Source organism: Peromyscus californicus, unplaced genomic scaffold (genome assembly GCF_007827085.1).
Source record: "Peromyscus californicus insignis strain IS unplaced genomic scaffold, ASM782708v3 Scaffold_7__1_contigs__length_154581171, whole genome shotgun sequence".
Taxonomy (NCBI): domain Eukaryota; kingdom Metazoa; phylum Chordata; class Mammalia; order Rodentia; family Cricetidae; genus Peromyscus; species Peromyscus californicus.
In genome coordinates, this window is record NW_026294595.1 from 48,554,361 (window position 1) to 48,568,794 (window position 14,434).

Consider the following 14,434-nt stretch of genomic DNA (forward strand, 5'->3'; position numbering starts at 1 on the left):
GGAGTAGGTGTGGTCTTCTTGGAGGAAGTGTGTCACTGTGGAGGTGGGCGTTGAGGTCTCATATGTGTTCAAGATACTGCATAGTGTCACAGAATGCTTCGTGTTTGTTCAGCCTGCTTTCTTATAGAACTCAGGACCACCAGAACAGGGATGGTCCCACCCACAATAGGCTGGGCCCTCCCCCATCAATCACTAATTAAGAAAACGCCACACCTTTAATCCCAGAAGAGGCAGGTGGATCTCTAGGAGTTCAAGGCCAGTCTGACCTACAGAGCTGAGTTCTAGGACAGTCAATGCTATGCAGAACAACCCTGTCTCAGAAAAACAACAAAAAAGCCTTACAGGCTTGCCCACAACCCAATCTTATGCAGGCATTTTCTCGAGGTTTCTTCTACTCAGATGACTCTCCAGCTTGTGTCAACTAGACATAAAACTATCCAGCCTACTCACTATGTAGCTCTGGCTGTCCTGGAATTCACTATGTAGACCGGGCTGGCTTTGAACTCACAGAGATCTGCCTCTGCTGCCTGAGTGTGGGGATTAAAGGCATGTGGTGCACCACCATGACTGGCTGGAAAGCAATTATTAACAGCTAACATGCACTCACAAGGTCCATGTTTCTGTTGTAAGGAGAACAATGCAAGCATAGTGATGGGTCTGTAGGGCTACTGGCCTTTGTCACCAGCTCCTCCTTGTTGTTCCAGCTCTTTATTGCCCCATTCCCTCCCAATACAAGCTTGCTCTTTCTTTCTTTCTTTCTTTCTTTCTTTCTTTCTTTCTTTCTTTCTTTCTCTCTCATTTTTTGTTTTTTTTAGATTTTACTTATTTTTATTATATATATCACATCACACACACACACACACACACACACACACACACACACACACACACACACAAAGTATTTTGCCTGTCTGTGGAGGCTAGAAGAGGGCATGGGATGACCTGAGAATGGAGTTACTGATGATAGTGAACCACCATGTGGTTGCTGGGGATTGAACCAGGGTCCTCTGCAAGAGCAGCCAGTGCTATTCACTACTGGCCAGCAGTGGGGGAAGTTTCAAAACAACCAAGTTTTTAATTAATCTAGGCTAGAATTTAAATAACTTTAAAAACTAGAAAACTGTGAAATCTACAGGATGTGTGTCTGGGAAGAGATATATTCAATACAATGCAGAGGCAGCATCTATGACAGAAAAAGAAAAGACTCATGTTTCTATCTCTATCCAGCTCATGTTCCTTGGTAACCTGGCCACAGAAAAGCAAAAGTGACACCTAGTTTATTAAGTAATGTTAAGTGAATGATTCAGAAATTAAAATATATTCACGCCAAGTATAAGTGTACCCACTAATCTGAATACTTTAGACAAAGCTGAGTCCAGATAATTGAATTATCTCTAAATCACAATTTCATGTGAGGTCAGCACTGATCAGGTGCCTTTCCAAACCTACTATTTTACTCCCTTCTGTGATTTATTTGTTTAAGGTTTACAGTAAGTTCAGTTGATGATTGCTTTTCGTAAACCTACCTCGGATGATGGATTCTTGGCTACCCTCTGTGAACATATAGATTGTGGGTAGGGTTTTTTTTGTCACTGTTTTTCAAAGATTAACACTCTAATATTTCAAAGAAGCAGACTAAATAGTGTTTCCTCAGTTCCTCCCCTTTCCATCAAAAATTGAATATTATGCTTGGCTTTTCCCATTATTAGCAATCATTGCAGTTTGCAGGGAGTCCATACATATAATTGTTAATATTGCAGATATTTCAGAGAACAGGTCTTTGAGCAATCCATCCAGTAAAGATTCTTGTGGCCCACCTGATGTGAAATCATCTACCCCAACCTACCCCAACCTATTCTATTTCCAACTCCAATTTGAATTTGTTTGTGTGTGTGTGTGTGTGTGTGTGTGTGTGTGTGTGTGTGTGTGTGTTGAATACATGTGGATGCATGTGTGTGGGAGTTGGAATATATGTGCCTGCAGGAACCAGCGAGACTATTAAGTATTCTGCTCTACCACTCTCCAACTTACTCACTTAGGACAACATCTCTCATTGAACCTGAAGTTTGCTATTTTTGGCTAGGCTGGCTAGCCAGTGAGCTCCAGCTGTCCACCCATCTCTGCCTTCTAACGATGAAGTTATACACATGCATGGCCATGCATGTTTTTTTTTTTTTTTAACATGGATGCTAGGGATTAAACTCAGGTTGTCATGCTCAAGCAACAAGCATTTAGAGCTGTCTCCCCAGCCCTTCCAATTTCAATTTTTTTGATATCTTTTGTAACATTTGGGTATGGATTTTCATTTATGAAGTCTTTTCAGGATCGAGTGTTTAGAACATCAGGACAAGTTAAGAATTTCCTGAAGGTTCTTAATCTTTCTGACCTGGACAGAAGATCAGCCATTATCTAGAAATCATCCAGACTTTTGACGCCAGAATGACTGCCAAGGCATCCAGTTTCATGGACTTCTAGGTTCTCAGCTTCTCCAAAGCACAGATGGCCATTGTTGGCTTCCTAGCCCCTACTGAGTGGTTTGCCAACCTGTGGTGGTTTGAAAGAAAATGGCCCCCCAAAAGAGTGGCACTATTAGGAGTTGTAGCCTTGTTAGAGTAGCTGTGGTCTTGTTAGAGGAAGTGTATCACTGTGAAGGTGGGCTTTGAGGTCTCACATATGCTGAAGCCATACCCAGTATCTCAGTTCATTTTCTGTTGCCTGTGGATAAAGATGCAGGATTCTCAGCTCCTTCTCCAGCATCATGTCTGCCTACATGCCACCAATGTAAGCCACCCCATTAAATATTTTCCTTTATAAGAGTTAATGTGGTCTTGATATCTCTTCACAGGAATAGAAACCCTAAGACACAACCCAAGTCCCTGTCTTAGTCAGAGTTTCTATTGCTGTGATGAAACACCATGACTGAAAAGCAAGTTGGAGAGGAAAGAGTTTATTTGGCTTACATTTGTATTGTAACCTATCACTGCAGGAAGTCAGGACAGGAACTCAAACAGGGCAGGAACCTGGAAGCAGGAGCTGATGCAGAGGTTGTAGAGGGATGCCGCTTACTGGCTTGCTCTTAATGGATTGCTCAGTCTGCTGTCTTATAGATCTTAGGACCACCAGCACAGACCACAATGGGCTGGGCCCTCCCCCATCAATCATTAAGCAAATACCTTCCCACCCAACTATTTAAACATCCTATATGCTTGCCTACAACCCAATCTTATTGAAGCATTTTCTTTTCTTTTTTCTTTTTTTTTTTTGTGGTTTTTCGAGACAGGGTTTCTCTGTAGCTTTGGAGTCTGTCCTGGACTAGCTCTGTAGACCAGGCTGGCCTCGAACTCACAGAGATCCACCTGCCTCTGCCTCCCGAGTGCTGGGATTAAAGGCGTGCGCTGCCACCACCGCCCGGCTGGAAGCATTTTCTTAATTGAGCTTGAGCATAGGAGACCTCAAAGCCTACTCCCACAGTGACGCACTTCCTCCAACAAGGCCATACCTACTTCAACAAAGCCACACCTCCTAATAGTGCCACCCCCTACGGGGGTATTTTCTTTTAAACTACTACATTCCACTCCCTGGCCCCCAAAAGCTTGTAGCCATATCATTATGGAAAAAAGGCATTCCGTGCAACTTCAATAGTCTTCATAGTCCCTAACAGTCTCAAACTCATTCAAAAGTCTAAAGGTCAAAGTCTGTTCTGAGATTCGTGCAATTTCTTTTTTTTGTTGTTGTTGTTGTTGTTTTTTTGTTTTTTGTTTTTTTCAAGACAGGGTTTCCCTGTGTAGCTTTGCACCTTTCCTGGAACTCACTTGGTAGCCCAGGCTGGCCTCGAACTCACAGAGATCCACCTGGCTCTGCCTCCCGAGTGCTGGGATTAAAGGCGTGCGCCACCACCGCCCGGCCCTCATGCAATTTCTTAACTGTAAAATCAAAATCAAGTTGGGCTGTAGCTTGTAATCCCAGCACTTGGGAGGCAGAGACAAGCGGATCTCCATGAGTTCGAGGCCAGCCTGCATGAGTTCGAGGCCAGCCTGGTCTACAGAGCAAGTTCCAGGACGGCCATGGGAAGTACATAGAGAAATCCTGTCGTGAGAAACTAAAAAAAAAAGGGGGAGGGATAAAAATCAAAAAGCAGATCACATATTTCCAATATATAATGGCATAGGATATACATTACCATTTTTAAATGTAGGGAAGGGAACATAATGAGGAAATACTGTTCCAAAGCAAGACCGAAAACCAACTGGGCAAACTCCAAACTTGGTATCTCCATGACTGTTGTCAAAATGCTCTTCAGATAACTCTAGCTTGTGTCAAGTTGACATAAAACTATCCAGCACAGTCCTCTTTTATAAAATATATATGTATATAAATTCTATTGGTCCAATTCCTCTACAGCATTTTGACTAACACAAGGAGTACATAACTTGAGAGTAGAGAAGGTCGTGATTCACAACCTAAGGACAGATCAGGAAGAGAAGCATCCCTTCTGTGACAAGCAGACTTTCCTTAATAAGTCAAAGCAGTAGGTCCCAGAAATAGCTGGCCTCAATGAAGCCAACTGTGGAGAAATGAGATCATACAAAAGCCTCATTTGAGGTGAAATGTGGCACTGGCCTTGGACTATATGGTCTCATTCTTGCTTGTGGGAACCCAGAGATAAGATGCGCAAGATTCAGGTAGTGGTGACTCAAGCCTTTAGTCCCAGCACTTGGGAGGTGGAAGCAGGCAGATCTCCATGAGTTCAAAGCCAGTCTGGTCTACAGAGAGAGAGTTCCAGGACAGCCAGGGTTATGCAGAGAAATCCTGTTATGAAAAACTAAAAAAAAAAAGAACAAGATTGTTAGTACTAATCACCACTGCTCCTTGACTCTCTCAATGTACTACCTAATCCACTGTACCAGTCATTCAATACCTACCTCTCCTAGTGCCTCAACCCACTGTACTAATCACCCAACCATCTCTAACTTCAATTCCAAGGAATCAGAGTCTCTTTTCTGACCTCTGAGAATGCCAGGCACACATGGTGCACATATATACATGAAGGCAGAACACTCATACACATAAAAATAAATCTTATTTTCTTTAAGTTTCAGAAGGAATTCCTATAGTTTTCACTATTTTTAAGTCAGTCACAGTAGTACATACTTTTATAATCTCTGCACTTGGGAGGTAGAGGCAGAAAGACCAGAAGTGAATTTAAGGACAGCCTGGGTTACATGAAACCTTGAAAAAAAGTTTTTTTGTTCACTTTTTAAGGAACAGATTTTGTCTCCCTCTCCACATATTAAAGCACCCCCCACTCCACCACCAGGGTCGCATTATTTAGCCCTGACCTCTAACTACAGAGAGTCTCTGGCCTCTGACTCCTGAGTTCTGGCATTAAAGGCATGCACCACTGTCCTAATTAGAGTTTCTATTGCTGTGAAGAGACACCATGACTATGGCAACTCTTATAAAGAAAACATTTAATTGGAATGGCTCACATATTTTCTGAGGTTCAGTCCATTATCATCATGATGGAGAGCATGGCAGTGTGCAGGCAGACATAGTGCTGGAGCAGCTGAAAGCCCTACATCTTGATATGCAGGCCACAGGAAGTTGACTGACTGTCACACTGAGGGAAACTTGAGCAAATGAGACCTCAAAACCCACCCCCACAGTGACATACTTCCTCCAACAAAGCCGTACCTCCTAATAGTGCCACTCCCTTTGGGAGCTATTTTCTTTCAAACCATCATAACCACTAAATCTAACCAAGGCCTTTCTATAAAAAGTGGAAATAAACAGCAGCAATCAATCAATCAATCATTATGAGCCTGTGATGGCTCAACAGGTAAAGACACTTGCTACAAAGATTGATGGTCTCAGTTCAGAATGCACATTGTGGGTCTCGTTTCAAAGAGTAAAGCAGTCATCCTGGATGGTCATTTTGTGATCAAGTACAAATAGTGTGCTTTTATGATGGTTTATAGTCTCAACTTGACAGATTTTAAATCATCTATTAGGCAAGCCTCCAGACACACCTGTAAGGGATCATCTAAATTAGGTTAGCCTCTGTGCACACCTGTGGGGGATCATCTAGATTAGGTTAGCCTCTGTGCACACCTATGGGGGACTATCTAGATCAAGTTAGCCTCTGTGCATGTCTGTGGGGGATAACCTTAATCATGTGGAAGTGAGATCAATACAGGCAGCATCGATTCCCTGGACTAGGTCAAGAACTGTGTACAAAGGACAAGGCTCACACATGAGCACTCATCTTGTTCCCCTTCCTGCCTTTGGTTAGAATGGGACCAGTTCCTGTTGACATATCTCTCTGCCATTATAGACTATATCCTGAAACATTTAGCCAAAATAAGCTCTTTCTCCCTTGAGTTGCTTTTGTCAATATTTTTATCACAGCCTTGCTGATACAGTTCTTCTCAACATTAGGAGAGAGGCAGAGGCAGGCAGATCTCTGTTAGTTTAAGGCCATCCCAGTCTACATAGTAAATTCCAGGCCAGCAAGAAATACATATTTCAGACAAACAAACAAATAAAGTAGTAGGCCATATGCCCATGCATAGGATATGAGAGAAAGAAAGGAAGGAAGGAAGGAAGGAAGGAAGAAAGAAAGAAAGAAAGAAAGAAAGAAAGAAAGAAAGAAAGAAAGAAAGAAAAAGGAGAGAAAATCCAAATGTCAGAAATTTGTAATGCCTTTAAGTTTATTTTATCTACTTACCTTATAGGAACTGCCAAGTGACAGACATCCTCAAGGCTGTGACAGAGCTGACTGGATTCCTGTGGAAATTTTAGATTTAAGGAGATTTAAGGAAGCAATAGTTTCATAGGATATGCATTCACCTTTTGTGAAGCAGATTTTAAATTCATTGTCAACTAATAACAGAATTGTCCCACAAGACTGGAGAGACTTGGTTACAGCAGTATTGGAGCCTGGTTGTCAGTTACAGTGGAGGACCTGGTGGAAAGATGAGGCTAAGACCATTGAACAATGAAGAGTTATGGAAATCTCCCAAGACCAACTTCTTGAAGAGGGCGATTGTGCCAATGTTCAAAGACAATCTCTATATGATGACCACACCCTGGTTCTGTGCTGTGCAGCAGCTTTGAATGCTTGGGATGGAATTGAAGAAGTTGGAAGTCATTTATTAAAGTTATACAGGGCCCAAAAGAGCCTTCACTGATACATTTTTTTTTTTTAACAAAGATTGACCTCAGTTGTAAATAGAATGATACCAAATTCAGAAGCTAGACAAATAACAATTGAATCTGTGGCTTTTGAAAATACTAATTCACAATGCAAAAGGGTAATTAGGCCTTTAAAAGCAAGATCAGCACCCATAGAGGAATGGATCCAAGATACAGTCAATATTGAATCTCATAACCATGATAATGCTTGGATAGGAGAGGTGATTTCCAGAGGCTTGAAGAAAAATCAACATGTTAGGTTTTTTTTCTTTATTTTTTATTTTTGAGACAGGATTTTTCTGTGTAGCTTTGAAGCCTGTCCTAGAACTCGCTCTGTAGACCAGGCTGGCCATGAACTCCCAGAGTGTGCCATCGCCACCCAATGTTAGGTGTTTTTATTGTGGCAAATAAGGTCACTGAAAAAGGGATTGTAGACAGGGCATTCCTAGAAACAATGTTTTTTTCTAGGAATAATCCAAACAAAAGGCCCCGCCCTTCTGGAGTTTGCAGAAGGTGTGGCAAAGGCCAACCTTGGACCAATGAATGCATATCAACAAGGGACAAATAGGATATAACCTTTGCCAATGGGAAACACCTTAGGGGGCCTCTTGTAGGTCCCTATGTAAAATTTGGTTTAGTTGTTTCCTGTCACCATGGGGGAAACTCTTTCCCAAAGCAATTAAAAGACCTAATGCCTATTGTAAAAAAAAAAAAAAAAAGAACAAAGAACAAAACAAAACAAACAAACAAAAACCCATAGTGTTCGGGATGATTCAATCTAAACTAACTTATAAGAGTAACAAATGCTGAACTGGTGCTTGCTTCGGCAGCACATATACTAAAATTGGAACGATACAGAGAAGATTAGCATGGCCCCTGCGCAAGGATGACATGCTTATAAAACAAAACAAAACAAAATGCTGAACTGTTTAAAAAGGATCCAAACAAACATATTTTGCTGGAGTAACAAAAAAAGGGGGAACTGGGGACTCATCATTCCTCTCCACATTCTATTCTTTCCCTTGTTTTATATATTTTAAATTTTTTATGGGTGGATTCTGCTGGAGTATCCATTGCAGATAAGCACTGGAGGTCTCCTGTTGCAAATCACCCTCTGGAACAATGGAAGGATCTTTCTACTAGCACTTGAAGGAGACCCGATCTGGTATTGGTGTGGCCCGGGGTTCTGTTTATGTCTTTCCTCAGGACAATGAGGTTCCTCTTTGGATTCCTGAGTGCTGTGTTCACCCTGTGACTGCTGCTGAAACCCAACATGACAGAGACCTATTGGGCCTTAATGAAAAACTCTCCACTTCCGATGCCAATGGGGATTGAGAGCCCAATATGGCCAGTTTTGGCAAGCATTAACATAAGCCTAGGAACTGTAGCCATGCTTTTGGATTTTCCAGAAGAGCTGCCAGCCTAAGTCGTGCTGGAATCAAGAAAAATGGGCCTTGGCGGTTGGTGTTCCTGGAGTTGTGTCCTGTCCCACAGGCTCCAGAAGAGAATTTGACATTGCTGCTGCTGTTGTTGCTGTTATAGCAGAGGCGGCCACCGCTGCTACTGTTTCTGGGATTACTGTTTCATAATTGCTTACTACAGCTAGCACAGTGGAGACCCTAGCAGCAAAAGTAGCTACAACAGTTAATTAATCTTACATTCTATTGGACATGATAAATTTAATTCAATAGTTATATACATTTTGATTGCCTTTGAAAATTATATATTTATAAACTCAAAAAGAAAAAAGAGTAACAAATGCATTTGATCAGATATAACTTGCCAAAAGGGAAACTCCCCAAGTTAGGGTTAGGGCAGGGTTTTGTTTTTGTCTTTCCAAGAAAATAAAAACAACCATCTTGAGGAAATTGAAAACTTTTGGACAAATCAGCATCCAAAGAAGAAGGGAGAACAGCCTAGAAAAAATTACCAAGAAAAGGAATAATCTGGCCTAATTCGATCTATGAAGTCTCCAAAAGGAGGATGGGGCCCCACAATGACATGATTCCATCTGTGCTATGATAACACCAGCAAGCTGACAAACACCACTTAGAGATTGGCTTTGGACTAGAAACTGCTCAGGACAATTTCAGGGTGGCTGGCTGAGATGATCCAGCTCACAGACTACTCTAGCCAGGACTTGAGACAAGCCCAGCACTTTCTGGAACATTACAGAGAGACTGGATAACAAATGATAGAGAGGACTTGACAATTATCCCAATTTTTTTTTTAAGTTCTAAACTTTTTTTTTTTTTTTTTTGGTTTTTCGAGACAGGGTTTCTCTGTGTAGCTTTGCGCCTTTCCTGGAACTCGCTTTGGAGACCAGGCTGGCCTCGAACTCACAGAGATCCGCCTGGCTCTGCCTCCCGAGTGCTGGGATTAAAGGCGTGCGCCACAACCGCCCAGCAAGTTCTAAACTTTTATTGTTACTTAGGTTCACACAAAATGCTGGATGTGGCTTTCTAAAGATGTAAGAAACACTTTCCATTTAAATAACTTCAAACACCAGGGAAAGAAACTGCAGCACTACGGCTGTGCTCCTGGCACTAGGAAACTGGATTAGACAGTCACCTAGAAAAAACGGAGCTCAAACCCAGGCAACGTTCAAATATCAAATTACAGCAACTCCTGAGGGAGGCTGCTTTATCTGACCTCCATACAGTCACTAAAGAACTGGAGAATTTGAAAGGACAAACGACTTGACCAAATAAGAATGGAAGAAAACTACATTTTTTTTTTTAATTTTTATTTTTTGGTTTTTCGAGACAGGGTCTCTCTATGAAGCAATCATGGCTGTCCTGGAACTTGCTCCATAGACCAGGCTGGCCTATGAACTTACAGAGATCCACCTGTCTCTGCCTCCCGAGTGCTGGTATTAAAGGCATGCACCATCACCACCTGGCTGGAAAACTACATTTTTTAAAAATTTTAATTGCATTTATTTATTTGTGTATGCATGTTTGTGTGGAACAGCAAGTGTGGAAGTCAGCAGCCCACTGGCAAGAGTTGATTCTCTCCTACCATATGGGTTCCAGGGATGAAACTCAGGTTGTTGAGCTTAGAGACAAGCACCTTTATCTGATAAGCCACACCATGAACATGTTAAGTGTCTACTGAATGCCGGGCATTGAGGACTCAGATGAGAGGACATGGGCCGAATTATCCCAATTTTATTTTCAGGATTCCCTAAAGATGCCATCACCCCCAGACAGCAGGAAGTAATTTTAAGAACAGGATGTCCACATTCCCAAGAGGTGGGGTGGGTGGTTTTTGTCATTCAGTGGGTTATGGATATTTATTATCATTTAGGAGGGTTGGTTACAAGTTGTTATTGGTAATGATCAGAAAAAAAGCTGAACAAAGGAGATTAGACTCAGGGATCTTGTTTTGAAAAAAAAGGGGGAGGATATAGACATAGGATAAAAGGGTAGATTATTGAATCTACTTTTAAACCGAAAAAGCAACTACTTGTCTTAAATATTTTACATTGACTTGGATTTTTGTATATTGATAAAAATTTGAGGATTTTTATTATACTATCTATCTGTTATAGAAATGATAGGGTAAAAAGGTAGATTATTCCCTGCTTCAAAATTATAGCTTGGGTTTTGTGTGTGGGGGTTCTAGGGGATTGAACTCAGATCCTGATGCTTATAAAGCAAGCACTTTGCTGACTGGGCTATCATCCCAACCTACACTCACTCTCCTCTGACCATATTTCCTATACTATATTTAAAAATGCCTTCTACAGATTTCAGGCAGGATGGTAAAAATTGTTTTGTCTATATACACTCTGCCTGTAGCGGATATATAGTTGCTAGTTAATTCCTTACAGTGTAATATGACCTTTTACTCTGAAGAGAGAAGCGCCTTTGGGCTGGGGAGCTATCCCAGTGTGTGAAAATACTTGCCTCACAAGAATAAGGACCTGAGTTCACGTCCCCAGCATGTAGGGAGCAGTAGCACGTGCCTATAATCTCAGGATTCCTATGGTGAAATGGGAGGTATGGAGAGCTAACTTCATGCACGAGGTATGGGAGGAGTATGACAGAGACAGAGACAGAGACAGAGCGATGGGCCCTATCTCAAAATAAGGTGGAAAGCAAGGAATAATATCCAAAGTTGTTCTCTGATCTCTACATGTGAGCCACAGCACATGCATGCCCCCCACAAACACACATACACACAAACACCATACATATACACACAAAAAGATGTTTTACTAGACTCAACGCTATCATGTTATCAGTTCATATTTACATAGCATGTCAGAGTTTACAAGGCTCGTCTGTAAATATCCATTTGATTTTCCAAAGAACTCAGTTTGATGTCTGGGAAGGTATAATTAACTCCATAAAGGAGACAAGGTCAACCAGGAAATAGTAGTAGAACTGGACTCATAGGTCACTGAACACTGAACTGCCCAGTGCCTTGCTCACATACAGCAGAAGGGCACAGGCCTTTTGTAGAAATGCATTCTGCAGTTTTACCAATCACATTCCCAAATCCTCTTTAGGACAAGGTAAATATACATAGTTATTAATATACTACTAATAATTAATGACATTAATATTAATAATTACCAATATATTACCTTGTCCCAGGATCTGGAAAATGATACATTTTGTTATTTTGAAAAAATATTTTAAAGATTGCTTTTCCTTTTTAATTTTTAAAATAAAATTATTTATTTCTGTGTGTGTGTGTGTGTGTGTGTGTGTGTGTGTGTGTGTGTGTGTGTGTGTGTAAAGAGTCAGAGGACGTCGGGAGGTGGTGGCGCATGCCTTTAATCCCAGCACTCGGGAGGCAGAGGCAGAGCTGGGCTACAGAGTGAGTTCCAGGACAGGCTCCAAAGCTACACAGAGAAACCCTGTCTCGGAAAAAAAAAAAAAAAAGAGGTCAGAGGACACCTTAGAGGAGTGGGTTCCCTCTTTCCGCTGTGTGGGGCCTTGGGATCAAACTCTGGTTGTCAGGCGTGGCAGCAGGTACCTTCACCTGCTGAGCCATTTTAGGATCCTGTCTCCCTTTCTGATCTGTCATTATGTAGCACTGACTTCATCTTCCTATCTGGACATTATGGCTGTAATCTTGTATATAATTGAGAGTTTAAGAAAAAGGATCGCACGCCGGGCGGTGGTGGCGCACGCCTTTAATCCCAGCACTCGGGAGGCAGAGCCAGGCGGATCTCTGTGAGTTCGAGGCCAGCCTGGACTACCAAGTGAGTTCCAGGAAAGGCGCAAAGCTACACAGAGAAACCCTGTCTCGAAAAAACCAAAAAAAAAAAAGAAAAAGGATCGCAGTGTCCTCTCTACCTTTTCTGATCTTCATATTCAGGAAGTGCATCTCTACATAGCTGAGTATCTGGAGAATTGGGTTCTTCCAGAGACTGCAGAAAACTGAGGATAAACTTGGCAATTTCCCTTCCTTGGGCTGACTCTCTTCCTCTCCCTTCCTTCCTTGCCCACCTCTCTTTCTTTTTTGGTTTTTCAAGACAGGGTTTCTCTGTGTAGCGCTGGCTGTCCTGGAACTCTCTGTCCTGGAACTCAGAGATCCACTTGCCTCTGCCTGAGTGCTGGGGTTAAAGGCATGTGCCACACCTGGCTTGCTTTCTCTCTTTTCTCTCTCTCCTTTCTCTCTCTCCTTTCTCTCTCTCTCTCTCTCTCTCTCTCTCTCTCTCTCTCTCTCTCTCTCTCTCTCTCTCTCTCTCTCTCTCTCTCTCTCTCTCTCTCTCTCTCTCTCTCTCTCTCTCTCTCTCTTTCTCTCCCCCCCCCCCCCTCTCTCTCTCTCAGACAGGCTTTCTCTGTGAAACAGCCCTGGCTGTCCTGGAACTCACTGTGTAGACCAGGCTGGCCTCAAACTCACAGGGATCCACCTGCCTCTGCCTCCCGAGTGCTAGGATTCTCTCTGGGTTTTTTTTTTTTTTTTTTGGTTTTTCGAGACAGGGTTTCTCTGTGTAGCTTTGCGCCTTTCCTGGAACTCACTTGGTAGTCCAGGCTGGCCTTGAACTCACAGAGATCCGCCTGTCTCTGCCTCCCGAGTGCTGGGATTAAAGGCGTGAGCCACCACTGCCCGGGTCTCTCTGTTTTTTAAAGACAGGACCTCACACAGCCCAGCTGGCCTCAAGCTTCTGTGGCCAAGAATGACCTGAGTTCCTGCCTCTACCTTCCAAGTGCAGGGTTACAGGTATATGCCACTTTGCCCCGATACGCTTTGGTCCTCATTCTCTTCCTCCCTTTTGCCCTTTCCTCCTCCTCCTCCTCTTCTGGCACAATCTCCTCAATCTGTAGCCCAGCCTGACCTCAAACTGATGAGTGATATTCCTGCCTCATACTCCCAAGTGCGATGAGTTTAGGCATAATCCATCACTACGGCTATATTTTCTTAATGTCTAAGACTAGAGAACATATTAATTCTAGACTATCTTACCAAGTGTGATGGTTAGTTTTTTTTTTTTTTTTTTTTAGGTTTTTCGAGACAGGGTTTCTCTGTGCAGCTTTGCGCCTTTCCTGGATCTCGCTCTCTAGACCAGGCTGGCCTCGAACTCACAAAGATTCGCCTGCCTCTGCCTCCCAAGTGCTGGGATTAAAGGCGTGTGCCACCACCGCCCAGCGTGATGGTTAGTTTTAACTGTCAACTTGGCACAACCTAAAATCACCTGGGAAGAAAGACTTGGGTATATACATATATATGGATTATATATTTACGGAGGAGAGAGAATACTGCGATCCTTTTTCTTAAACTCTCAATTATATACAAGATTACAGCCATAATGTCCAGATAGGAAGATGAAGTCAGTGCTACATAATGACAGATCAGAAAGGGAGACAGGATCCTAAAATGGCTCAGCAGGTACCTGCTGCCACGCCTGACAACCAGAGTTTGATCCCAAGGCCCCACACAGCGGAAAGAGGCTCACAGGCTCCTTTTATAGACAAGCAGGAGGGGATTAAGTCATCCTAAGCATGGCTGGTCAAGCGAGCAGCAGCCACGTTAATACGCTTATGATTGGCTGGCGCTGTCAATGCTGACTCATGCCTGGTGTGCATTATCTCCCCCATCTGCCTTATCAGAAACTGAAACTGGATCTGAGACCCAAACAGAAAGTGAAACTCAGGACCAGTAGAGGCTGGGGCGGGGAGAAGCTCACCATGGTGCTCTAGTTGTGGGAAGACCCACCCTAACTGTGGGCAGCACCTCTTGGTAGTGGCCCAGATAAAAGGAAGTAGGAAAGCTTCGCTGT

At 42.7% G+C, this 14,434-nt stretch overlaps 1 protein-coding gene and 1 non-coding gene across 2 annotated transcripts in view; one reads left to right on the forward strand and one right to left on the reverse strand.

The window, feature by feature from the left end:
* The window catches only part of Slc25a12 (solute carrier family 25 member 12), a 189,011-nt gene that overhangs the window by 99,580 nt on the left and 74,997 nt on the right, over positions 1–14,434 (reverse strand). The window lies entirely within an intron of this gene.
* Positions 8,009–8,116, forward strand: LOC128102801 (U6 spliceosomal RNA). The gene has a single exon (XR_008215549.1). It is a non-coding gene; the product is annotated as a U6 spliceosomal RNA (small nuclear RNA).